Source organism: Calonectris borealis, chromosome 17 (assembly GCF_964195595.1).
Source record: "Calonectris borealis chromosome 17, bCalBor7.hap1.2, whole genome shotgun sequence".
Classification (NCBI taxonomy): domain Eukaryota; kingdom Metazoa; phylum Chordata; class Aves; order Procellariiformes; family Procellariidae; genus Calonectris; species Calonectris borealis.
In genome coordinates this window covers 8985374-9011911 of record NC_134328.1, presented here as the reverse complement: position 1 = coordinate 9011911, position 26538 = coordinate 8985374, and the positions used below count along the sequence as shown (strand labels likewise).

General features: G+C 43.1%; 1 long non-coding RNA gene across 1 annotated transcript in view; it reads left to right on the top strand.

Moving 5' to 3' along the window:
* The first annotated feature begins 3193 nt into the window (after nucleotides 1–3193).
* The window catches only part of LOC142089704 (uncharacterized), a 47526-nt gene continuing 24181 nt past the window's right edge, over nucleotides 3194–26538 (top strand). Inside the window, exon 1 of the long non-coding RNA XR_012676274.1 lies at nucleotides 3194–3257. This is a non-coding gene — a long non-coding RNA (uncharacterized LOC142089704). The remainder of the gene's footprint in view (nucleotides 3258–26538) is intronic.

Here is a 26538-nt window from a genome sequence, read left to right as displayed (position 1 = left end):
GGAGGAATCTCTCCTACGTATGAGAAAACCCTTTGGCTGATTTCTTTACACATTGCATCTGGACCCCGAGGATTTTCTAGCATATTAATCACCTCTTCGCATGGACCTCTGAGCAAGCTGAAAAACCTTTCCTCCTCTAGAGGTTCAAGCTGTATATAGTTGATTTGTGGTAACTGCTGCAACCATACTTTTGAAAGGCTAATCAGATGTTGCATTTTTTGCCTGAAATTACATGATTTTTATGCACTGCTGTATTTTTGCCCAAGTGTTTGAGCTTTCCAAGTGCCATGAATATCAGGTCCAAAGTAAACAATCTTTTTTTTTCTATTGTATATGTCGCCATGAAGTTTAAAACGAACCTGAGAACAGACCTGAAGAACCACTGTCAGGACAAACGATGTCAAACCTTCTTGTATTCTCATTGGTTTGTTTTCTTTATTTAATTGTGTTGAATACAGTCATTCTTTGAAATTCTTGCTGTATTTAATTGCCAGTGACAGAGATGATGTTTTAGTTTCTGGGCCTGAAGAACAACCTGTTTTTTACAGAGTATGAAGTGTTATGTTTCAGCTCCCTGCTCAGTGCGAGGGAATCTGCTGAAGTTGAAGGGCTGTGGTTTGAAATGAATTTATTTGCAGCTGAGAGTTTTGAAAAAAAGAGATTAATTGTGCATGCTGCTAGAACACAAGCCATCTTTATCTCGCAGTAAAGTCTATAGGGCTGAACTTCATCTTGGGAGTGGTCAGCATCTTGCTAAGTTAAATTGTCATATATGATTGTATGCTGAGGCTGGAGAATACCCTCCAATACACCTAAGCATGCATTTAAATTATTTGTATGTATTATAATGGTGTTTAAGAGTCCCAGATGTTCAACAGAACTCCGTTGTGCTGGGTGCAGTACAAACACGTAGTGAGAAGGTTGGTCCCTGACCAACTGGTTCTGTAAGCGTGTGCTTTGTTTTTGCACTCGGGAGATATATGGGGGTTTTTGAATGTGTCAACCCCAACACTGCCATTCAACTGAGTCAAAGGTACCAGCTGAGTGGGTGGATTTTTACAGAAGGCCTGGCTAATTTTTAGACCATTAGTAACGTGCAGTTGAGGAAGATAAGATAATGAACAGTATGATCCAGTCTCATGCTGCAGAGTGCAAGGAGTTCAACTGCTAGAGTTAAGAAAGAATTATTTTCCCCGTGTATGCCATTGCACAATAGTAGAGGTGCTTGAGTGAGGGGATGTCTGAACTGTTGGGTGTGAGGTTACAGCAGGAGGCAGGATATCGGACATGCTGTGGTTTATTGCCAACCAGTACGGAAAATACATTTTTTCTCATGTTTCAGAAATGGGAACTGTATAACTAGTTCTGGAAAGGCAGCCTTCCCCTTCAATTCCTGAATAGCCAACAAAGAGCATTAAGAGAGGAGATGCAGCCTTGGAACTGTATTGCAAGAGCAGGAGTCTATTCCTATCTCTCTGTGCTGAGAATGGGCTAAGAATATTGTCCATGATGACTTTGCCAAGGTGGTATGAAACACCTTTAATGTTTGTGAGCACTTCAGGTGAGAAGGACAAAAGATTATAAAGTGATTGTTTAATATTTGGATGCACAAGTATCAATTGCAGGGCTTAAAATGAGAGATTGTTTCCACAGTGTGGTTTAGGCGGATTGGTGTCATCTCTTGAAACAAGTCATCCTCTAATTTCAGCCTTACCAAGCATAACATCAACAGTTACTGGGTTTTTGTATGATTGTGGAGCTGTTATGGACCCACAGAGAAGTACAGAAATGTCCCTTGTTTTCTGTACAAGCCTCAGTAATTCTCTTCTTAATATGTGTGTGTACAATTGCAGATAAGAATGATTGTGCAGAACTCTAGAGATGTTTTCCCAGCCAAGAAAATGGTGTCCTCTAGTTCAGCTCTAATTTCACCATCCAAAAAAAAAAAGGTAGAGATGTTGAGTGGCGCAGTGCACGTAACTCTCCCGACAATATTTTGTAAAAGCAGGCTCCATTTGGGTACTAATTTATTTTAATTTTTGTATTCAGTACTATGCAGACCCTTATTTACTTTCTTTGGGTACACTGAACCCATCAGCTAATACTCATATTTACAAGCAGTATATACGTATCTGTTTAAACTCCTGTATATACTGTTATAGCACAATTTTTCTTGACGTTAGATTATAGCATAGTGCAGGTAATTAAACAGTGATCTCTATACAAATTAAAAGGCTTGGTACATACCTTTAATATGGAAGTACAATTATAGTAATTTTATGTGCATATTGGCTGCATAAAAGCACGCATGCAGTCCTGAAAACTTGGGCCTGTGTTTTGTATGTGTTAGTGCTGTTTGCACATGCAAATGTGAGGCTTACTCACATAGAGAGGCTGCCTTTGAAGCTCTACCACTGCAGAATTGCTATGTAAATTTGCCTGCACTCCAAGACTCAATAGATTTTCAAACGGTTTGGGAAACACTACTCGAAAATTAAGACTCTTCTTCCCATTTCCTGTTAAACATTGCCAGATCTGAGCAATACACAGCTGAATAGATGCATTTCCTTTTTCTTCTTCCTGGATTGTGCTGGAGTTTCACCGGAATGCCACAGCGCTCCAAGCTACGGCAGTTACAGACTGACACCAAACAAGCTATTTGTTCAGTTTATTACTAACTTGCGTACTATTCATTATAACTTAACCATTGTGCAGGCTCAGGGTGAACTGATTATATGAACAGTTCATTCCACATGCTCCTGTGAACATCCGAGACTGGCAATCCAGTGGATGTAGAGCGTGCAGTATTGGACAGTGCCTTAATCCATTCATTTTGTGTTTGAGCATATTTTGGATGTAACTGTTATGCATCCTACTTTCCTTGTGATAATGCGAATGCTTGCAAGCACACTCACAATATTTTTTTTCATCATGATCAGGCTGCAAGCCAAAACTGATGTCAAGGATCAGTGTAACGAGAACAGCAGGTTTCTGTAAAAGGGATTGCCTGAATGATGGCATGCATGCGGCATCAGCAGGGACATTAGAAGTATTAAGACACTGTTTTGTTTTTGAAAGTCTGGACTCAAAATCAGCTGGGAAAGCAATGTGATTCCAAGTAACTGCTTACAATGTAGGTCAGTTGAATGCAAAAGTGAAAGCACATGTACCATCAGATTCCCACGTCTGGAGGGGGAGGGGATGTCAGCCTGCAAGTGCGAAAAGCCCCAGAACTCATGCGTGACTCGTGTTTTCCGGTAAGAAAGGCTGCCATCCTGCGTGGATGGGAAGCGGCAGAATGCAAGTGCCGGTGCGGGTGTGAGAGTGCAACTGGAGGGGCTGGATGCACGTCTGGGAAACATTAACTGCGTGTGTGCGCGCATACACGTACTCTTGAATTCCACAGACTGTGCCACGTTGAGATTTAGGTGTAGCACCACCACAATACATGGCTGTGATCGCCCGTGAGCCCACCGGCGGTGGGGTGCCTACGAGAGGAGCACCGGAGCCAGAGCCCCCGGGTGCGCAGGCCCTCGCCGCGAGCCGCTCCGCTGTTGCCGCTGCGCTCAGCTCCTCTCCCGGAGGCGGGAGGAGGGAAGCCCGCTCCGCTCTTCTCCCCTCCTCTCCCCTCCGCTGCCCGCCGCCTGGCCGTCCGGCGGGGAGGAGGGCAGGGCTCAGGTCTGGATGTGGCTCGGCAGCCGCGGGGCGAAGGCCGTGTTTTTGGAAGCAGAGCGCGGCTGTCTCCGGCTGCCGGAGTGGCCGAGCCCTAGGCGTCGCGTTGGAGGGAGTTGCTTTTCGTGCTGCTCTAATTAGGTGATGCAGTTTCAGTTACCAACAGACTTAATTGCAGTAACAGTAAGCAGCCTCTCCACTCACAGTCATGTGTTTCTGGTTACAAGAAGCTGAGCGGAGCTCGGCCGAGGGAAATCCCCTAAAAAGGGCAGCGCGGGGCTGTGCCCGCGGCCGGCAGCGCCGCCGTCGCGCCCGGCGCGGGGCCCGCAAAGCCTTTGGCTGCAGCCCCCGGAGGGGGGGCAAGCAATAGCCGGCCGAGTGGGCGGCTTATGCCCCGGGGCCTGGCGCCCACGGGCTGCGGCGGCCGCGCGGGGACAGGAGAGGGTGCTGCCGCGCCGGCCTGGCGGGCTCCGCGGGGGAACGACGGCTGCGGGTCAAAACCGAAGTGGAGGGGCCCAGGGCTGCGGCGTCGAGGGGGTGGTGGGAATGGCTGGAGCCGCGAAGGGGCGTGGGGGATCGTGCTGAGCCCAGCCGGGCTGGGCAGGAGAAGCCCGGGACCGGAATAGCAGAAGCTGCTCCAGGGCATGATTGAATCGCAGGAACAGTTGTCAACAAGTTTGTACTGACCACACTAGGCTTGCTCGCCCCACGCAGACGTGGCAGGCCTCACTGGTTTGAGAGGTTTAAAGTTACCTATGAAAATGGTTTGGGAAACTAGTTATGTTTTTTTTTCTCCCTGTGGCTGAGTAAAAATGATTTGTTTATATAGAGTCATTAATTTGGATTAAGTCTATGTATGAATTTTAAATGGATCGCTGTTCCTTAGTGGCATGGGTACTGTTCCAGGATATAAGTGTTGTAATGCAAATTAATTTTACTCACTTCCAAAGTGGATTCCAAATTAGCATCCACACAGGGAATTAATTAGGAGTAGCTTTTGCGTCTACAAAAAAAGGTCTTGAATCTCACAGTTCTTTGGGGGTCACAGAATTCTGCTGCAAGATGGGACTAAGGTATTTGAAATGTACCACTTACCTCTTAATCATTGCTTTCAAAAAGTCAGAACACACTGAGCATAAAGGTTTTCTTCATATTAAACCAGAGAGACAGATCACCCTATTTTAAACTTCTTCTAGACAGCATAATGTATTATTAAAAATTCCTAAGGGGCTATTAAAAATAATTATTTCTAAGGGTATGGAAATGTGAATATGTTACTGTGGGGTAAGGTAAGGTGTGAAGTTGCTGCATATCACCTATGCTGTGGTTTGCCTTGTGTGCTTACTTTTACCCTGTGGTAAATGTGAAGCTACCCCAGTATGAAAGAGGAAGTGTTTCTCTAACTTGAGACATCTTGGTAAGCAGCGTAGCAGAACAGTAATATTTTTATTTCTCCTTGATGACCTGAGGCTGTTTCTAATGCTCATGCATACATCTAATACGTGAGTGCTGTCAAATTCTGACTACGGTAGTATCCTATGGCAAAGTGTTCCTCCCTTTGACCAAAAAGAGCTATCAAAGCAGGTGATGAATGAAGAGTTCAGACTTCAGTGCTGAGAGAGGCCAGCCTGTGAGTAATGGTCTGTCACTGGCCTCAGATCATGAGCTGTTTGCATAACTTCGGCTCAGGACAAACCCAAGCCAAAGATGACAGATGATGCCATATAAGCTTTCCCAGTTGCTCCAGTTGGCTCATTCCCGTCTGATCTAGATTAGCTGGGCCCCAAGGTCATTAGCACTCTAGAGCCATTTCTTGGCAAGGGTGACAGAGTTTGTGGCCTCCCTCCCACTGTTCTGAAGGATGACAAAAGGCAAGGTAAACAAATAAGGGAGTTATCTGCTACTCATGGCCTACTCTGAAGCTTCAGCAGTAGGGAGGAGAAGGGATGAGACCATGGTAAGTAACATAGGCTAGTGCTGTTCCTTCACAGAAGCCTCCACCCAGCTGATGTCCCTGGTGTGTGTGTGATTGCTGTATGCACAGATGAGAGCAGTATCATACTCTCCTCAGGATTTAGCCACTTCCTAAATTCGTGGTTTGGTGAGCAGAATAATATGTTGTGTTTAATGGCCTCAGAAAGTGACTAAAGTTAGAAATTGAGCTGGATATGATTTCCAGCTTTTTTGGACCAACTCTCATGTCTGGTATTTCCCCCTTATTCTTCCTCCTTGCCCTGCAAGTTAGCTACTTCTCACTCATGTTGGGGGGCTCAAAGGAAAGGCAGTGGTGTCATTGTATCTCACCACTGATTGACCTACTAATGAGTATAGAGGAGGAACATATATATAGGACCAAAGTGTACTTGGACATGCAGGACTAGTCTTCAGCTAGCTAGCTCATGTTGTGACTGCCGGTAATAACAACTGATTCAGGGATGCTGGAATACTTTCCATCCTGTGTTCTTTGTGCTCAATTCCATTCTGCTGGGCTTAGCACTAGCAGTTTTGAGAGACACACCTTGCCTTTTCCCCCCTCCCTTTTATGTATTTGAAACATTAAGAGGCAGTACTCTGAGATGAGCACACATTAATTCAGTTTAGGGTCTCTTGCAGGTAAGCTATTTTCTTCATCCTTAGAGGAATTCTTCCTGCTCCTGCTCCAGGCAGAACCCTTTTCCTTGGAAGATGGTAGCAGGCTGCAGTATATCTTCCCTGTCCTTCCCTATCCCTTCCCTTTGGTTTGAGAGTCAAAAAAAACCAGACACGGAAGTCACACGGACCCCGATAACCCAATTTTCATCATTAATCCCCCCTCCTTATTGCCTGGCCGCCCTTTCTGTATTCTTGGTAACCATCACATGGAAGAATCATGGTCATGGGGGAACTGTCTGAGTCTCACAGAGCATTGTGGTAATGTACCCACCCCTCTCCTCCATGGTCAGGCTTGGGCTACTCCTCTTCGCTATATTTTCACTGGGAAAAAAAAAGGAAACCGTTAGGTCAGCAACTCAAAAAATCAGGGAAGGAAAAGGCTTCTCAGCTAAGGCAGGGGCCTCCAGCGAGTGAAAAGGAGAAGGAAGAGCAGCTGTACACAGCTTGTGACGTGCATCTGAGTTTCTTGGCTGAAACTGTGCATTACAGTGGGTGGGGAAAGTTCAGAGTGAGGAGGGCACCCTGTTTGTTCACGCTCTAGCATTGGTAAGGGTCTGTCGAATAATCTTTTCCTCATGCTCGCATCTGCTCCTTTGGGCACAGCACTAATTGTTAGGACACCTATGGCCTCCCTCCTTTTATGTCTTTCCCATTCATTCATGCATCTAAGAGCAAAGAGATGTGCCAACACTGGTTTGAGTGTAATCTGCTCCTAATACTCAGGTCTAGGACCTGTTACAGTTCAGCTTGTTTCCTTCAGCATCCCCATGGCATTATTATCATTCAGGAATTCAGGCAAAACCTTCTCTGTGACACCTGTCCAAGGAACCTCCTCCTCCCTCCAAGGAAGTCAGATGTTCTTGGAACTGAAGACCATCTCATCTCAGTTCTGCAGTGAGTCCCTCTCCAGACTGTCTAACCTGAACACTAAAAGATACTTGAGGGGAGATTTTTCATTCAGCATCCCTAAGTGTCAGCAGGGCTTCATTGTCCATCTGAATTTAATCCCTCCATTCTTCCCTTAGCTCTCCGCCATCCATTTTGTGTTGAAGGCCCCAGTAAATCCAGAACTGCAGTTCTGCTCACTTCTGTTTAGATGGGAATTTCTATCAGATCCTCTGGACTCTGAGGTTAGGTCCTTTGGAGAAAGGAGAGAATTTCAGTCAGTCTTTCCAAATCTCTGAAATTTGTGCTCATGTCAGGACCCAGAAGGGAGGCAAGTTTCACATGGATGGGGACTTTGCTGAAAGAATGTAACCTGTCTCTTACCTCATATCTGGGGGAGCTGCAGTTTGTAAGCAAACAGCAGCACTAAAAATAAATACGTTTTGCCCCCACCTCCATGCTGTTAGTATTTTGTGTGAAAGGATGGCTGAGTGAGTGGACTGACTTTTCCTTGTTCCTTTTTCCTTTTTTTTTTTTTTTTGTTTAGCTTAAAAATACGTTGTCATTTTCACGAGGCGTGACCCAGCCCAAGGCCTTTTCACTTCTTGTTTGTTCTCAGGTGGAGCCATAGTTTCCCCTTTTCAGGCAGCCTTGGCTTCAGGCATCTTAGCAGAGTGAGGGGTTGCTGGTCCAATTTATCTGTGCAGCTTCTTCTTTCCAGCCAGTTGTTCTACTTCTGGAACACCAGTACAAGTCTCCCCCATTCTCCTCCCTTCTGCCTTATCGGAAACCCAGCCTAAGTCCCGTATGGGCCACTTGCCAACACATAACTCTGCTCTAACATGGGATGAAACTCTTGATACGGCCTTTTTTAACTTGTTTTTCAGGTAGTTCTTCCCCTTTGAACACTGACATTTTTCAGACTGTCATTCAAACAGTTCATCAGGTCTCAACCCCAGCCGCCGAACTTAACAAATGTATGTGCCTAATTTTTGTGGACTAGAGTAAAACAGAGCAGAACTTTCCAAAGTGCCTAAGGTATTCTATCCCAGCGAATTCCTCTAGAAACTCCTACGCATGTACAACACATTGCTTCCAAAGTTTGGGCACAAAAATGTTATACTTCCTCCATGAATAATTAAACTTGGATCTCCCTGTGACAAGACCTTTATGAGTTCCAAAAGCATGCTGGCATGGCTGCATGTCCTAAGATGGGCCAGGGTTATCACAATTAATGGTAACAAACGGATTTTGCAAAGGATATAAAATCATACATTTTCCAATTAGAATCAATCTGTAGGAAGTTGGAAAAGTCCTTCATGTGGAAGATCACGTCTGCCTGTGATGAGAATCATGTCAACCTTTAAAGTACAATACTACGCTCTGTGATTAGCATGTGCCTTTCTGGAAAGAATGAAATGAAGCCCTGTTCTAGCAAATTGCCAGGTTTGGCCTTGCCATCCTCCATCTTCAGCCTCATATCCCGCAGGCTGCAGTTCTGTGGCACTGTTTGAATGCTTGCTAGATGCATAGGCAGTGGAGCACACCCTTTCATGAGATTCTGTTGCAGAATGGCGATTACTGTGGTCATCTGAGACAGGGGAGGCTAGATTAGAGCATGGAGGCATGAATCACTGCTGTTCTGATCTGATGTCCAGTGGTAATGCTAGTTTCAGTTCTGCTTGTAGAAACCTTTAAGTGTCTAGCCACTAGTTCTTTGGTCTCCTCCCAGAAAAAATGTTATTGCTTGTTTGTTCACTCAGATCACTGCCTGCTTTGGGAATAATGCACAGTAGAAAGAAAAGAAGGTGTCCCGTCAGTTAGAAGATGGAGTCTTTTAGTGAAGTAGAAAATAATCCCACAGAAATGTCCATATATGTGGAAGACTTGGGAACAACCAGCTAGAACAAAGCAGTGAAACCTGATCAAAGAGAACAAACTCCCATCATTTAAGCTGGTTTTGTAATTGTAGTACTTTATCAACAAGTAGATATTGCTGGAAGGGCTGGCTGACTGGGTTGTGCAGATGTGTAACATCTGTGCACATTTGGCCTCTGGAAAGTGTCCTAGTGATGGCTCATTCCAAAAATTTTATTGGTTTTCTAGCTTTTCTCTTGACCGGATAAAGGAAGAATGCTTTTTCCAAGGTCATTTTTGGTGAAAGTGTTTTCTGGTTCAGCTCCAGTAGTCCAGGGGAGGCAGACTACAATAGTGGAATTAGAGTTCAGTTCTCCTCAGTAAAGTAGACCACCAAAGCCTTGTCACAAGGTTATGTCATTGATGACAGTGTACCTTGGGCACACAGTTGTGAGCACTGCTGGTTAACCTACAACACAGAGGGAACAGAATTCCCAACCCACAGTTTCAGTATAACTTTTTTAGAATGTAAAGAAGTCAGGAGTCTTGGTCAAGAAATGAATACTGCTCAGAGATGAGCATTTTGATATATTCTGAACAGCACTGGTGAAGGTTAGGTCTCCATCCCAATGTGCAGGGCTGGCTATTACAAGTGCACAGGATCAGAATGAGAAGGCATCCCATTCCAAATCAGATCTGCATGTAGAAATGGGCAGCAGACCTTGCTACATTCAGCAAAATAGGGGGTGTGAAGGTGATGTATCCCCCCACTGTCATACTGAAGTGTGACTATGTCCATTGAAGTGTGACATGGTCCCAGTAGGACAAGCTTTATGTTCAGTAAAGAGAATTTCTCAGCTCTGCTCAGAGATGTCAAGCCATCTCCTGAGGAGGGGAGGGTATTTCACTTTTGTTATTGCTGTGAGGATCCGTATTTGTGAGGCGCTCTGAGTAAATGACTGTGCTTTCCCTTTGAGTCTAGATTTTTCCCTGATGTAAAAAGAAGAGGCCAGATACCAACTAGTGTAAGAAAACCCTACCTACTTTTTCTCCTTGGCTACGTTGTAATCTCAATATGTTGACCTTCAGAACCCGGGGTATGGTCTATATTTCCCCCAGAGTTTTACCAGTGCAGACCAACTGTATAAAACATGCATTTGTCCACGTACTTGCAGGGAGGAGAAAGGACCATGCAGGCTTTGCCGCACACCTTCTTTTTGATGAGTATGTTCTGTGATTTCTAAATTCCTTCCATGTGCTAAGACAGTGGACAGGTCTGTCTGTTAGTAAAACATGTATAAAGAGGTTTTATTCGTCTGTGCTCACCATCTAGGTTTGGATGGGTATCTTCTATGCAGCCCCAAATGCATACAGTTCATGACAGGCCTCTTCCTCAGCTCCAAAATTCAGGGAAACCTGAACTTTGTACAGGGAAGGGGAAATTTATCCCCCAACACGTTCTTCCCTGACAAACTCTGCTTTCCATCCCCCATTAGCAGTAAGATGAATGATCTTTTATCAAATACAGACTTTACGGGTAACGTGGTTATTGATTGTTCAAGATGACATTTTTTCAGAATGTTCCTCTATGAGCTCGGGGTGGGGAGAAAATAGCAGCATATAGGGGCCAGGTTAATGAATGATTTAATATAAGTAACTATGTTTTGAACTCACACACTTAACTTGCACTTAATCCAAACAGCTGTAAGTGCTTTATAAAAGGTGATATTCTGCCATTTTGTGGAAAGAGAAACTGAGGCACAGTTCAACTCAGTTATTTGTCCAGTATCACTTGCTGCTGGGAATAGAAAACAGAGAGATTCTCATGTGAGAATCATTAGATAATACTTATTATAAAGGAAATACATTTCTGTCTGGAATATTACTGAATTTTGAGATCTTAGGAAGAGGTAAAAGTTTTTTAAGTTGAGCAAGGAAGTTCTTCTTAGCTCTTCCTTCAGCCCTCTCCAGTGTGTAATGTCTAGTTTAAATACACCAAGAATATTAACTGGAACTTAACTCTTTTTCCTTCTCTTTCAAAATCCTTAGATTTGGTCTTGTTTGTATGAATCAACCCCTTGCACTTGAGGCATTTATCAGCTGCTCTAGCCTTTTTGTTTCTTGTTAGTTTTATTCACGGCGTGCTGATTTCTTGTAACTCATTTCCCTGTAGTTTCATTTGCACTATGCAGTTCAAACACCCAGGCATTCTGGGAGCACGTAGCCTGCGATCCAGGGAAGGGGGGTATATACTCAACACCTCTTGAACGGCCCCCGCCTCTTTGCAGGGGCTGCCCATAAGTTCTGTGGTTTCTTTGTTTTAGCCTGGCAAAGTTCCACTGCGGTGAAATCAGCTCAGCCCCGTGAGCTGGCAGATGGCATGGATGGTCTAAGGCTGGCCTTAGCTTTTGCCTTATTTATTTTGTTTGCTGATGGATGAGCACTTTGTCCCCTTCGAAAAGCTGACCACTTCAAAATCCAACCACTCTCTAATACCTGATTGCACCACAAGTCCTGGAAAGTCCACTGACATAAATATGCATCTTGAAAGTTAGTTTCAGAAGGTAATTTTGAGATTTTGAGCAAATTTTTTTTGCAATTCCTGTATGTACCAGTGAATACGACTCCAAAGACAACCTGACTGTATCCATATTTGCACAGTAGCTAGTTTGCAGAGTGAGTTTTCAGATCTGTTTGTCACCACTACTACACTATAAATGTTAAACAGTAAATGGTAATCATAAAAGCACCGTAAAATAGGCTACAAATTACTTTGGTTTGGTCAGATTCATTTTGGGTTTTGGATGTTTTGGGGTTTTTTTACTTTAAATTGTTATCTTTTGATATTTAACATCTCTCCTGTTCAGCTGGCTTACAGCCAAGGTCTCTTTCCACTGTGGGTAAAACAGACCAGCCGTTGGGTTGACAGCCTGCTGTACTCACTATGAAGAGTGTGCCCATCTCCCCCTCTGAAAGTGGGACTTTTATCTCCCTAGACACAAACGTATGGCACAAGATCCCATTTTTAATGCCACATGAGATTCTGGGAATACTCTCGCTGGTCCCAGAATACTTTTAGAACTGTTTATCTAAGCTCTCTAATGGTATGCCAAACCACCAGGTGTTCTGTATGCCTGGGGCCCCACTTGTTCTGGAAGGCTTCCTTGTTTTTTGTTTGTACAGACAGTTATCCTGGTCTGGATAGTGGGTTCAGTGTGCCTCTCCCAATGCTATATGCATATTCTTATTGATTGAGAGAGTCTTTTCACGCTTCCCCACAACGACCCATGTTAGGATTACTGTGACCGCATTTCAGTGTCCACTTCCAAGGACTGCGGTGGGTGTTGGACGGGACTGCGTCATGGCTCTTTAAGCTGTGTCTGCCTTGATCATCTTAAATACTACCTGTGGGCATTTCTTGCTTCTATACAGCCCATTCCTTCTCAGGCACATGGGGCCTTAGCTGTGCATTTCTAAACATGTTCCTGTTCAATGTTATGCAGCAGCCACCACGTTGTTGTCAAGATGAGCTTATTACAGTGAAAACTGGGTGAAATTCCATGGCCTTGCATGATGCAGAAAGTCAAACAAGATGTCCGTCACATCCAGGAAACTATAAATAGAAACTGTACAAAAATCAGCAGAGGATGACTAGAAGAGAGATGGTCATGTGAAACTGCCCAAATTTATGTGCCCAGTTCGGGAACTAAAGGTTAGATTCCCCATATAGAGAGAAATGGTTTTCTTTTGAATAGCCATCTGGAAGATAATTCCTCCTCTCTTTCTTTAAGTGCTTAAAGCAAAAAAACCCACCCTGAAGTATACAATAGAAAAGTCCAGTTCTGTCCACACATCAGCAAAGTCATTCTTTTTCAGCTCCCAAATGAAACAACCAGTTCTGTGGTGCCGTCTTTCTCAGATAGTTCTCATACCAAATTGTTACCAGATAGAATTATGAGACCAGGAAGAAAAAATAACACCTCTTTGGGTACTGCATCATCACCCTAATTTTTGTCCTTTAGAAAAACAATTAACTGCTTAATTGTTTTGGGCAGGTGACCATCACAAGTAAGAGACACAAGCTGCTCTTTGATACCTGGGCTAGATGTGGCTTTGATGGCAGTGCTCTGCCTCCTCCTCTGTGTTTACACACGAGTAGTTTGTGCATTTGCAGAGATTACTCTCCCTTTTCAAACAGAAAGCAATGACTGGATCAAACCCAAGCATTGTTTAAGAGTGGCCTGTGACTCTGTGGTTTGTTTTCTTGTTTTGTTTGTAAAGGTCAAAGACATAATGATATCTTTTGGAGGTAGAAGTTAACTTGTACTCAGGTCTTTCACAGGGCTGAGCTGGAGAGGAAGTGAAAAAGTAGGTCTTGGTCAAAAGCATGATATTTCTTTGGTGATTTCTCTCATCAAAAACATGCTTGAAGCGGAAGTTGATCATGTCTCCCTGTGAGGCCACGTTACCTTCGTTTAATACCACAGTCTGCCTGTCTAAATGTAACCACCTGGATCTGGGTTTAAAGCTAATAAAAATTTCTGTTTCTGACCTGATTTTTCTGGAGTGTCAAATTGCTGTAAACTTTAGTGAGGCATGTTTCATAGTAAGCACTTTCCAATACTAGACCCCTACTTTATCTGGGATATAAGTGAGCCAGGCAGGAAGATTTGGCGTGCTGGACACTGGAAGGTTAATCTGCGTTCCAGCGTGGATTTTGAATTGAGCAGCCTCTCTTTAGGTATCTGGCAAAGTGACAGAAGGAAGAAACTGGTCGTGACTAACAAATCCTTCCTACTTCACTGGGGTGAAAGAGACTTTCAGTGGATTATTCTTAGCTGTTTTTCAAGGTAGTAGCCAGTGTGAAATTCTTAGTAAGAGATTGCTTGTTATAGGCAAGTAAGTCGAAGTGCCAGTAAAATGTTCTGCGGGGTCTGATACTTCTGTGAGATCTAGGCTTTCAAGGTTGTTTACTTGGAAATATCATAGACATTGTACATAAACACTGGTACAAATAGGCTTAAGAACTAAACCCCCAGTTTTTACAACTTTGTGTATGCTCAGTAATAGCTAAGTGATGCAGACAGACATTCAAAATAAGAATACTTTTGTTATGGAACAGGACATCTTATTCACCTGAATATGTCAGATTTTTAAAATGGAAGTATTCCATTCCATCCAGAGGTGCAGAATTGGTTTCAGTGAATGTTTTGTCTTGGAAAAAAATAATTAAGAAAATGTTTTTAGAACAAAATTTTTAATTGACCCATCCCTTTTTTTTTCTCCTCAATTTTCAGTTTGTGAAAATCATCAACATTTTTTCCAAGTAGGTACCAGGAAAGTTTTTGAAGTCTCAAAAATGTTCACAGGAAAGGAAAACTTTTCCTGCTGATCTCAGCTCGGATGCTTGGGGGAGTATGACATTTTCTGCAAAATTGACAGAAACCAGGTTGGATTTTCACTGCCTGCCAGGCAGGTTTGAAAACCTGCTTGATTTCCTTCCAGCTCACCCGCCCAGCTCCTAGGGAGCCTGCTGACAGACGAACGAGAGCTGAAAGCCAGAAACCCATCTCTGTAGCTCTTCAAATCTCTGGGCTGTCACCTGTCCTCTTCTGGAGGTCTAACAGGGGTGACTGCTATAGCTCTATGCAGCCCATCACTGGACTATTTCAAGCTAGGTCTTCCAGACTAATGGATCTCCTATAGCCTGCTGGGATCTTCAGGATCTCTGGCTCCTGGGCAGCCCACCAGGCTTGGGCTCTTTAGCAGTCTTTAGCACTGACCGCAGGTCTGCAGGCAGGCTGCATGGGACCAGCACTCCCCGAGGGTCTGAGCTCTGGAGCTCGGTTGCTGGTTCCCACCTGTTGTCTCCTCCAAGGGTCTGGCGGCCATTTCCCCTGGAGGGCAGGTATGCAGGCTCTCCAGCTGCCCCATATCATGTTCAGCTTCAATTCAAAGTATCAGTTTTTTTCAGGAATGTGAATTTGTCCACTAATTCATGGCGATTTCACTGAAGTACCTTTTGAAGTTGAAATGAGGCCAGTTGAGGAATATTCTTTAGGGTGTAACTAGGAGTGTTCTGTGAGAAATATTCATCCTTTTGGAAGTGGTAGACGCATTGAATCCTGGATCACTCTGGGAACTGATCATTCCCATCTTTGAACACCTTCTGCCCTAAGCAACAGTGTTGACTCAGAGCTGATGTGGGTCAGACTCGCAATATTCAAATGATGTTTGCTGGTTCATGTGGAATACATCATCATCAGTAAAAAATGTTAGGATAAAGAAACCTGGTCCTAGGGCAGTGTAAATCCTTGATTTCAGACATGTGAAATTTTAAATTTGAGAAAGTTATCTGATGGAGAGCCGGGTAGGTCAGGGTTTTTTTCTGTCTTTGTTACACCTGTTTTGGTCAACAGAATGGCACACTACATTGCCATGAAGCTCATCAGCTTTCTGCCAGCTGAAGATCCCTTTTTGGGTGTCAGAGAAGGCCGGCTTGTGACATCTCCGCTGAGCCTGCAAGCTCTGGCAGAGGCTTTGCCATGTGCTCAGAATTGCGTTTGGGTCCACACCAGCTCATTTTGTCCAAGCAATTTCATTAGCTACTGAAATGAGCTGGGGCGAAGGGTGAAGCCTAGAGATAAAATTTCCATATAGCTCTACCAGTGAATCCGAGACCTGTGGAATATGGCTTGCATTCAAAAGGTTGACAACATTTAACCTCACAGAGCTCTCAGGCTCTGGGACCTGAGTGCTTTAGCCTTTACTAAACAAATACTTTTAATGATTTGAGCCTTAACAGGAAAGTCCAGTGGGGGCTGTTGAACTCTGGAATTCGCTGCAGGGGGGCACAGGAGAGATTAGAGGCCGTGGCTAATCAAAGAAAATCTGCTTTACGTTGTACTGCTGCTTGCACAGCCCCCAATTCATATCTGCGACTCCCTTCTGCCTCAGAGGGAGCTGCATGTGTAGACTGACCCTTTCCTTGCAGAGCTTTCCTATCAAGATCTTCCAGGACAACGTCTCTTTCTCAGGCTGTGAATTCATGTCAGTTTTTTCAGTGACCACTTCTCTCCCCGCAGCTTGTTGTCCCAGTTCTTGCACTGCCCCTGTTTTGAATCAGCACACCTTTTTCCATGGTTATGGGGTAAACTGAACCGTCAGCTGAAAGGAATTTTTCAGCTGTTCTGGTCGACTGCGCAGCTGCACAAACAGCTGTGCCAGCAGCATGGTGAGTGTGGAGGGCGGGGGTTGCCTGGGCCACTGAATGTGAAACCACAGCCTCCATCGTTACAACTGAAAAATGCTGTGATGCCAACAAACCACTAACGGCAAAGGCATTGGCTAGTTCTTCATTTTTCTTGCAGGCAGTGGAAGATAAAAAGATGAGCCTTCCGATTCCGTAGAGCCAGTAGCTCTTCAACCAAGTATGTCCAGATATTTAAAACAAAAAGCCTCCGAACTGAAGTGTAGGTGATCAGTTAGTTTGTTCCAAGGTTTATTCCAACTCAGCTCTTGCTAGGGTCTCATATTTGCATTATGGGCCTTGGAGGCCTTGGATCTGTGCATGATCATGAACAAACAAGCTGTTTGTTCCCACATCACTGCCAAAGCTCATCTATCTGGAACTCAGCTGGCAGGACCGATTGTGGCATTGCTGCACATCACTTTGGGCAAAGTCAGCTGCCTTACCTTAAGCTGTTTGTGATAGTTGGAGGCATGACTTCGTACTGAAGCAGATGAGACAAATGCACACTGTTCTGCTAACTCATCTTCCCTTAAAGCACTGTGGAGCAATAACTTTCAGAAACAGAGTGGTAAGGTGTAGCCAGGGTGAAGTAATATCTCAAGTAGCTTCCTCTGTTTCTGCAGTGTTTCTCTAACCATGTTCGTAAACAGGTTTGAAAGTGCTTAACCTTGTGCTGTGCACCCACACTGATCCCCCTTAACTCCTCATTGCTCCTGTGTAATACTCAGATTGATGGGTCTAAGCACCAGAGCATAGCTACGCACCAAACTATCTTTTGGCCGCATCTACATCCCAGTTGGAACATGTCTTTTAAAAGGCAGCCTTTTGCAGTTTCATACTTCAACTACCAACTAAACTCCTTATCAGTGTGATTCTATCAACAGGAAACTGGTAAGAAAAAAAGAAGCACCCAACCCATACACCACGATGTTATCTAATCTCTATCCAATCTGCTTTCTGCGTGGAGACACATGCAACAGACTCCAGTAACTGTATGTCAGAAGGTCAAAGAATACAGGCAGGGGACAACAGTACAAATAACCAGTTGGGACTCAAAGAATCCAAAGTTGAAGCAGATTTTTAAAGCTGCTTAGTAATCAAAATACCTCACTGTGCAAATCAGCCTTTTTCTTGTGGTCATAGCTCCTCTGTTTTGTACTCATTGGAATGTTTTTCACCGTATCAGAGATGTGACGAGTATTATGAGCACAGAAAGAAAGATGGAAGTAGGGTTTTGTCTTAAACCATGTACCTGTACTCTGCAGATATGGAAGAAAGTGGTTTCACTTATTGTAAAAGAGACTTTTTTGGAGTGCAAAAGTCAGTTCCTGAAGTGTTCAGCTATTACAGTTGTGTGGGGATACAAGACTTAACTAAAAGTTCTTCTGAAAAAAAAGAGAAAATGATATATAGGTTTACAGTTGCTACAAATTGGTAATTGTTAATGTTTGTAATTGCAGTAGACTGCTCTCGGCACCTGGAAGATGCTATAAAACTACTTTGATTAGAAAAGATTCAGACTACCTCTGGTGCTTCTTTTCAGTTGAGGTTGTGCTCACCAGAGACTGAATGCCAGCTACAATAGTTGAAACAAGGCCCTTACGTCAGATGCAGCCCTGGCAAAAAGGAAAACTCAAACAGCAGATCATCTCCCTCTCCTGCCCTCCAGAAAGAGGTGCAGTAAGAATAACAGAATACATGCCAAGGCAACTCTGACCAGCTGAAACAGATGGCACAACAATCTTGTCATCCCTTCCCACTGACCCTAGGGTTGCCTAAAACCTCTGCAATCCAATTACTGGTTTTAATCTGATTGTGTTATTGCACTAAGCATATTATTTAAAGACTATAAGGTATGGTTAGCTGGAATATGTGTGAGGCTTGCAAATTAAATGCATTAATGAAAGTAGACACGGGTGCATGTCAACAATCCATTTACGAGGAGAGTGAGGAGCAATTGAAGTGGGAAGATTGAGAATGAGAATTTAGAGTCAAACAGTTTCTTAGCACTTTCTTTCATAGGTTATGGAATTAACTAATTCCTGGTTCTGGGACCCTTTTCTTGGAACTGGTAGGGGACATACTGATAACAGAATAGGCTAAGGCCAAATGTGACTCAGCTGGGTCAGGTACACAATCCTGCTGCACTTAAGGTGTGAATAAAGGAAATGGGAATAGGTCTTAAGTGTATAAAGTCCTGGGAAGTTTTTATTCAGAAAAAGGAATAACTGGAAAAATTTCTTTAACTTGTGAAAGCAGCAGTCACACACTCTGAAGGACTTTAACCCACCTGTCTGTCCTCTACCTGGAAAGACTGATTTATTTTTTTTTTCTGGCTAAGGCACTTCTCAGTATGCTATTTGTAAGCAAGTAGTTATTTCAGTAAAATATGCCATTGATATCTGTTTTAGAAGGAGACATCTTAAACATTAAAGATTGGTCTGGTACAGAGATTAGAAGATGCTGCACTCCACATCGTTGTGGTGCTGCTGCTTTCAGCTCTGCCAGTATCACAGTCACAGTATAAATACACAGTGGAAGTCAATTCTTACTTAGTTTGTCTGCTGTTCCTCAGTGAAGAATTGTGTACACAGATAATTGGTGCTTTTTATTTTTAGGTAAAGTCTATGAGCTGAACTCATCTGATGATGGACTTTAAGCGGGCCTCCTATTACTTAGATAGCAGACCATCTGGGAATCTTGGATTTAGCAGATACAGTATTGCTAAACTTGAAAGGTTTTGAAAGGTATTGAAAACTTGGCTGTATTAGATCATGAATGGAATTCCAACTTGTTGCTGAGTTGGGAAATAAAGATGAAATGTGTGTATCTTAGAAGATGCAGCAAATAAATAAGGATGATTTAGCCTGCAAATGCACTGCTGCTCCATATGTAGTGAATGGAGCTGACACAGGGGTTTAGGTATTCCTGCCTCCTTGATCACTGGTATCTGAATGAACTTGAACAAATCGTGCGGACTTTTTTTGGCCTCCTTGTTTCTGACTGCAAATGCAGATAGTGCACCTTTGAGAAGTTCTATAAGCTCTGCAGGAGCAAGAATATAAGCATTCTAGGGGTGTGTGATGTATATAATCCCAGAACGGATGTTAGAGCAATGTTTATTGACTACAAAGGCTAAGTTTTAGCTTTAAATATATGTGTCTTTTTAGAATTTTGGCCTTTTGTTTTGTCTTACTGTTTCTTTAATTGCGTAATTGTTTACCCATTTCTCTTTCTTTTTTTTTTAATCAAAATCTCCACAGGCTGTTTGCAGAAATGCCCTGAGTCTATGCTGGACAGACTTAGGTTTTGCAATCACTGAAACCTATAAAAATTGTCTTGTTGTCTGTTGCTGTGTTTGACAGGCAACGTTCAACCTGTGTTACTGGTGTCATCTCCTTGGCCTGGCTAGCTGTGTACTCACTTCCCTTCAAGTGGTTAAGTTAGTGGTTGTTTTGTGTCTATAATTTAGCTATGGGAAACAGATCTTCCTAGCAATGTGGTACTAGAAAAATCCCTAGAACTATTTCATGTTTTTTCTTCCCACTCAGTATTATGAAACATTTGTGATAAATTACTGAATGCTAGCAAATGCTGTGTTATGATTGTGTGTGCACAACAATACCAATATATGCTTTTTATAGCATATAGGTCTATAACAAGAGCATACAAGAGAACCGTCTGCTGTGGGTGACACAGCGGGGTGGCACCTTGCTCCGGCACCTTGCTCTTCGTATTTACTGCTGTTGTTTCTGCTCATTCAGCCCACTACTTTAGCTAAAGGAACACCTAGAAGACATGAAGAGGGAAGAAAGGAATTAAAAAAGGGATTGTTTGTATCACTTTAACTTAAAAGTTACACAGCTAAAGCAAGGATAACTTTCGTTACACTCGTGTAAAAGTGCCTTTATCAGTGTAACTTACCATGGCAGGTTAATTTAGGCCTGGTCTTTGCAGAGCTCCTGCTCTAATTCAGCAATGTTTATGGGTTTGGATATGAGTCTTTATGTAGAGATAGTTGTATGGGTGTGAAAATGCAAAGTGAAATGGTTATACGAAATAACTCATACAGCTAACGGTATGGGAAACAGCTCTTTCAGAGTAAGGGGTAGGTTTATATCCATGTCTTGGAGGAGGAAAAGAAGAGAAGTGGAAAAGCGGTATCATTGCAGGGGTTAGCTGAAGCATTTCAACTTCTTTGTGCAGATAAAGCCTTTTTAACTAATGTAGTATTCTGTGTGTAACACATCCTTTCTTATTCTTACTTCTTGCTCCTTACAGCTTGGATAGACTCCCACCAGTCAGAGCAGCACGGTTTGACAGAAACTGACTGCTGGTCATGAGAATCAGCAGAATCACAGCTGGTCTTGGGAAGCTTCTGTTTCCTAAACCATCCACCGAGACTCGGGGCCAGCTGAGGTGAAGAGAAAGTTGGAGAAAATTAGGTGCTAAACTGTCACATTCCAGCTTAAAGTAGGTCTTTCTGAAGTTAGCTCTGACTGAGGTTAGGTCCTTTTCCAGGAACTCTCCAAGCTGTGCTGTTACCCAGAGTCCATGTCATAGGTAACTCAGAAACATGGACCTCCTCAAAAGAGCCTCCTGGAGAGAGATGTGTGAGGATGGTTTGAGCCTCAGCAAAAACAGTGGTTATATAAACAAAGCATCCTGTCCCCTGCATTTGAAAGAGAGTATTTATGAAAGGAATGCGCCAAAACCCACAAGAGGTGAAGGGACATGTAGAGCCGCCTACACCCTCCATATTCCTTACACACTCAGTCACTGCAAAAACAAACAAACAAGACAGGACTGGCTTTGCCAAGATGGTTATAGAGACTGACTCAAAGAAGCCCAGTGCCCTGGCTGTAAACAAAAGTGAATATGCATTATTTGGAAAATGAAACAGATTGATACGAAGAGCTGTGTGCAAATAAAGGATTAGGAGAAGGGAGGGGTGGCGGCAGGGCATGTACGTGTTACCACTGAAAAGTGCATAATGGGATAAGTGAGACTGTGTGTTTGTCTGGGCTCAAGCCTGTGCTCATATATGTGTCTAACTGAGTGTGACTGCCTACACACAGATATCCACCCTCTCTGAAGGGAAGGACCGCAGGACAGACCTTGTCATTTCAGCTGCGGGATAACTCCCGGCCTTGTAATTTTTTTTTTTTTGGCTCTGCCATAGCTGATGGTGCTGCCTTGAGCAAGTCATGGGTGTGTACTCGTACCCATGTAAGCACATATGTGTGAGTACCCATGTGCATTTCTGAGAACGCTGCGTGTCTAAGCTTGCATGGAAGTGTGTTTATACAGGTGCGTGCATAAACGTGTGATGCATATGTTTGTGTGCATACACTCTGAATAAATATAGGTATATCTGTACATTTATGTATGACTTTGTAAGTCAGTATTTGGTGGAAGTTCTGTGTTATACATGTGAGTATGCAGGAAGCTGGTTTTGTGTATATGTGCTTCCTGCATGTATATAAGTGCTTGCCCATCTGTGGCTGGGGCTTTTCCATAACAGGGAATGCTGTTTTCTACAGACCAGTGGCAAAACAATGCCAAGTGAAAAGCTTATGCAAATCTGAGCTACTGATTGGAGCAGGATAACTACAGTTCCCTAATGCAACAGTGAGTTTTTGCCTCAGTTGCTTTGTTGAAACCTTACCTGCATTTACATCAAACTCTTTGCAAAAGTGGAATGTGTTGGTTTTGATTCCACCAACACTGGGATTCCTTAATCTGCTCTAAATGCAACATGTCCTTTGGATACAGTTATACCTCAGATGTTAAGATAAGGCTGTATCTTTTCTGCATCACTTATGATCAGTTTATTAAATTATATTGGCTTAAGCATAGAAGTCCAGTAGCAGCCCAAGAGCTGAAAGCAACTGGGAGCTCCCTAGCATTGGACAAGCAGACATTTGGACAGAGTGCCTCTTAATCTTGTCTGTGACAAATGGGATGCCTGTATGGAAAGATCTCAGACTCCTTGGGCATAGCAGTTACATAGCAGATTGGGCTCTGAAGGGGGTTGATAGGGATATTTGAAGTTATGGTTTTTAAACAGGCCTGTAATTCACCTAGCCCATCTTAGTGATAGAACTGATTGCCTAACTGGGATGCTTAAATTTATTTCCCCCTCTTGTTGTTGACTTTTCCCCTTTTAGGTCTCTGGTTGTTTTAACGTCTCTAAGAATCTTACATTACAACATTTAATTTTCAAAGAAAAACTAGCAAAACTGTTCTTCCCTTTAGACAATACTCTGTGTGTGTATAGATGTATGTATATATAGATGTATGTGTATTTGTGAAATAATACTCTGATTATTATCTGCACTATGCTGTGTACTGCAGTATCCAGTTATTATGTCCTGGCCACATCTAATAGGTGCTGTGCTCAACAGGGTTGTATTTCATGGCGTTGGTTGCTCTTGTATGATGATACTGCCTTGTTGTGGGTACTCAGTGGTATCTTCTGTTCACAGATGCAGTGCCATGGTATATCGTTTCCTGATGATGTTTGCTTTTAGCGGTGGTATCATCTAGGGCCAGTGCAGGTAACAATTTTACTGTTTAGCCTGGCCCACTTTGTATTTATGCCTGTAGCATCGGATTATGGAACGTACGTGGAGAGTCCGGGTTTGCCATGTAATGATATCCCTGTCCAATCTTGCAATTTCTTATTGGAGCTGGGAATTCTTGTATTTGAGAAATTAATCATTGAACTTCATTTGATCTGCTCAATCTGTCTGTATTGTGCTATATTTTCTTTTAAGTATACGGTGCCACTTTGTATCTGAGTGTAGACCTGTATGGTTTTGGACTTTTTGTGAAATAGCTGTGATTTCTCTATCAGAAGGGTTTCTCCCTTGGTTTCCCCAACTATAAAATTAAACGAATCCTCAAAAATAGCAAGTTAATTGCCAAGTACTGCATAGTAACTATGACCAGTGTTTAATTGGCTTTAGATTCCAAATAACGTGTAACAAATTAGCTTCAGTCTAAGGTATCCATCTTTCTGCAGGCAAATTAAAAAACTGTTCAAACAGATCCTAATGACATAGCAGTGATGTGGCACGTCTCTCTTCTGTGTCATTTAAGTGCACAGTATTGTGGTTCACTTGTGACGTATAATGTTTAATAATTTTAACTATTTTACTTGAGTATTTGTTAAAACAGTGCCTGATTCTTGAAAAAAAAAGAAAGGAAAGTTAAAAGCATGATGATGTGTACAAAATACTGATTGCACAATTTTGCATGCACAATTACCTGATGTCAAATGCAGTTACACACCACAAATCTACAGCTGCATGCACAAATTGGCAAGTGCTCAACTCAGGATTTTTACGTAGTCTGGTGAATTTATTTGGCATGAGAAGACTTCAGGAATGAAGTCTCGATCTGTGGACACGACAAGCTAACCTTTCTGTAGGATATGCTTCTATCCTAGCTTCCCTCAGAAGTGAGAATTGAATTCTGTCCCCATTGCCTGTTCAGACATTGACCTTTTCCCTGGAAAGCAGTGATGGGTTTTGAACTTCATGATATGCGCATCTGTCCCTAGATGCGATCTGCAAACAGCATTGCACTCTAAATGACTCGATTACCTTTGATATGATTTGAGTTCCATGCTGAAGACTGTCCTCCATTAGCAGAAATGACCTAGATCTGTTCTGATCTTGGCTATATGCTCTGGGAGTGTTATTTAAGCTGTTTGCATGGTTTCGTTAGCTCATGGTGTTTTTCAGGGTCCTCATGTTCTTTGTTGGTCTTTTACTCTGACTTAGTCAGAACATTTTTTTACTTGGACCGGAAAAGCCTTGTTGTTGCTAATGCTCTGTGGCTCTTGCCCAGCTGACAGGTGTAGTTAAGTACTGATAGTCCAACTTTCAAAACAGGCCAGATCCAGATTTCCAGTATTCAACACTTGCAATTAAGGGCCTCATCTTCAAAGCAGCCCCCCTCTCATTCTGAGACTTTTGTAATTGTAATTGAGTGTCAAAATGAATGGTGATTTGCAGCTCTTTCTGGGATGCTAATGGCTGGATTTTTCCAAGGGCTCAGCAGCTTCTTGGAAAGCTGAATGAGGTCCCCAAAATATTTGAATTCATACTACTTTTCTTCCAGAAGGTAAAAAATAGTGTGTGACAGCATGAGTGTCCACAAAACTATTTATTAAGTCTGTCTGGCACAAACTGGCAGAAAGCAGACTGGGTTATGGATGAAGCTGCAGCTTTTCTTCACCCTGCAGGTCAAACTGAAGATCTGCAGCAAATCAGTAACCCGGGGGGGAATCCCTGTAGAAATTGCTTCTATCCCTTCAGCGTATTGAAGGAGATGAGGTGGGGAAGCATCATTATTAATTACTCATCTGTTGCTAAGGTAGAACTCACTGACTTTTGGTGACTGATTTTCAAAGGGAATCCTGTGTAAGTAACAAGTGAGTAAGGAAGCTTTTAGAGAGTTGAAAGCTTGCTACGGGTTAAACTGTGCGTGTTCATTTGCTGCCTGTGGCTGAAAGGAGCTAGGCGGGAGCCAGAAAGTCATTTTGCTCCATGGGAGAGCACTAAAATTATTTTTCTGGCTTACACAACGGATCTGATTCTCCTGTCACTTGTGAAAGCTTTGTAGCTGTGTAATCTTATCTGAGCTGCTTAATTTACTTCAATGCAAGTGAAAAGAGAATTCAGGGTATTGCTTCTATAAGAAGTGAGCAAGCAGGGGCAATATGTATTTTGTCTCCATGTTAGCCTTGTTCCTTTTACTCAGACCTTTTGTTAAGCTCTTACTTCTTGAGCGTCTTCTATCAGTAAATAACTGTTTTCAATATGTGAAAAGAACGTGATTGAGATGATTCTTTGCACACGGATACAGTGGGAAGAAAGTTCTCCCATTTGTGAAATGACCTCAAGCAGTCTGGCCTAGTGATGGACTTCTTAAGGGAAAGAGGAAGGAAATTGCAGGGCTATAGCCCCCCTCCCGTGTTAGACTGTTCAGTTCCCATGTGATGGAAGAGCATCTGGTTGATTATGCAACCTTCCCTACCAAAGCACGATTCTATATGCCCTACTGAGACCTTTGCTGTATGGTTATTGCCGCGGTCTTACTGTATATGGCTTAATTTGTCATTCTTCCCTGCTTGTCACTTGCCTCTATACATCAGAACAACAGAAACATGACGTTAAAAACTTGCATCAGGTCACTGTAGGGGGGCAGTGTGTACTGGAGACTCAGGGTGTGAATCCAGCAGACACAGGTGTGCTGTGGAGGTGACACTGTCTCTGTCCTAAGGGAAAGGTTTGTCGTTTGTCTTTCTGCACGGTGAGTCACGGAGCAGCTCTCCAGCTGACAGTAGCAAAAGAAGCCAACAGGGCGAGAACGTGTGAGAACAGAAAAAGTTGTTTAAAAGAGGCAAATGGTAGACAATCCCTAACTTAGCTGCAATTCCCTGTGGCTGGCAATATGGAGGGGAAAAAAAGAAACTATTTTTAATGCTCTCCCAGCTCAGCATTATAAATCAGCAACTGATCTTATTTAGTTATAGCACAAGTAGAAAGATGTTTTTCTCTTGTTGCTGTCCCAGGGAACTCACTCTGAGATCTAAATGTCAGGGTCTGTCTTTTGTTTCTTGCTTGAAATCTGCACTTATCTCCAGATCTGAATGGGAAGTGTTTTGCCATCCTGACAAACTTCTCAGAAATTCGAGAATATTCCTGTGTTCACACTGAGTTGAAACACATCTTTTCATGCTTTCTGCACAAAACCCGTAGAAGACACCCGTGCCAGTATAAGTAGTAGCCTGGTGATTCTGGCAGCCATTTGGGATGAGGAAGCGCTAGGGGCCGATCTTGGTTCTCGCCTACCCCTAGCGAGTGCCTGGCTGCTGGAATGCTGACTATTCAGGGGCTGCTCTTCCTAATCCAGCTGGGATCTGGGAAGCCTTTCTTAACAAACACTTCCCTAAAAAATACGTACAACACGTAGCTTGATAGAAATCTCTCTCTTCTGTTCAAAAATCCTTTTCATTGAAAATTCCCAAGCAGCTGTAGGTGACAAAGCTGTAAATAAAGCATGCACCAGGTGAAAGCTTTCCTGGCCCTTTCACAGCTGGTTTTTGGCTTTGCAAGCATAGCCAGCAGCAGAAGGGCAGGAGCTGCAATGAGGTCAGCATCTCTGACTGTGAGTACCCACAGGGGACAGATTGCTGGGTGGAATTG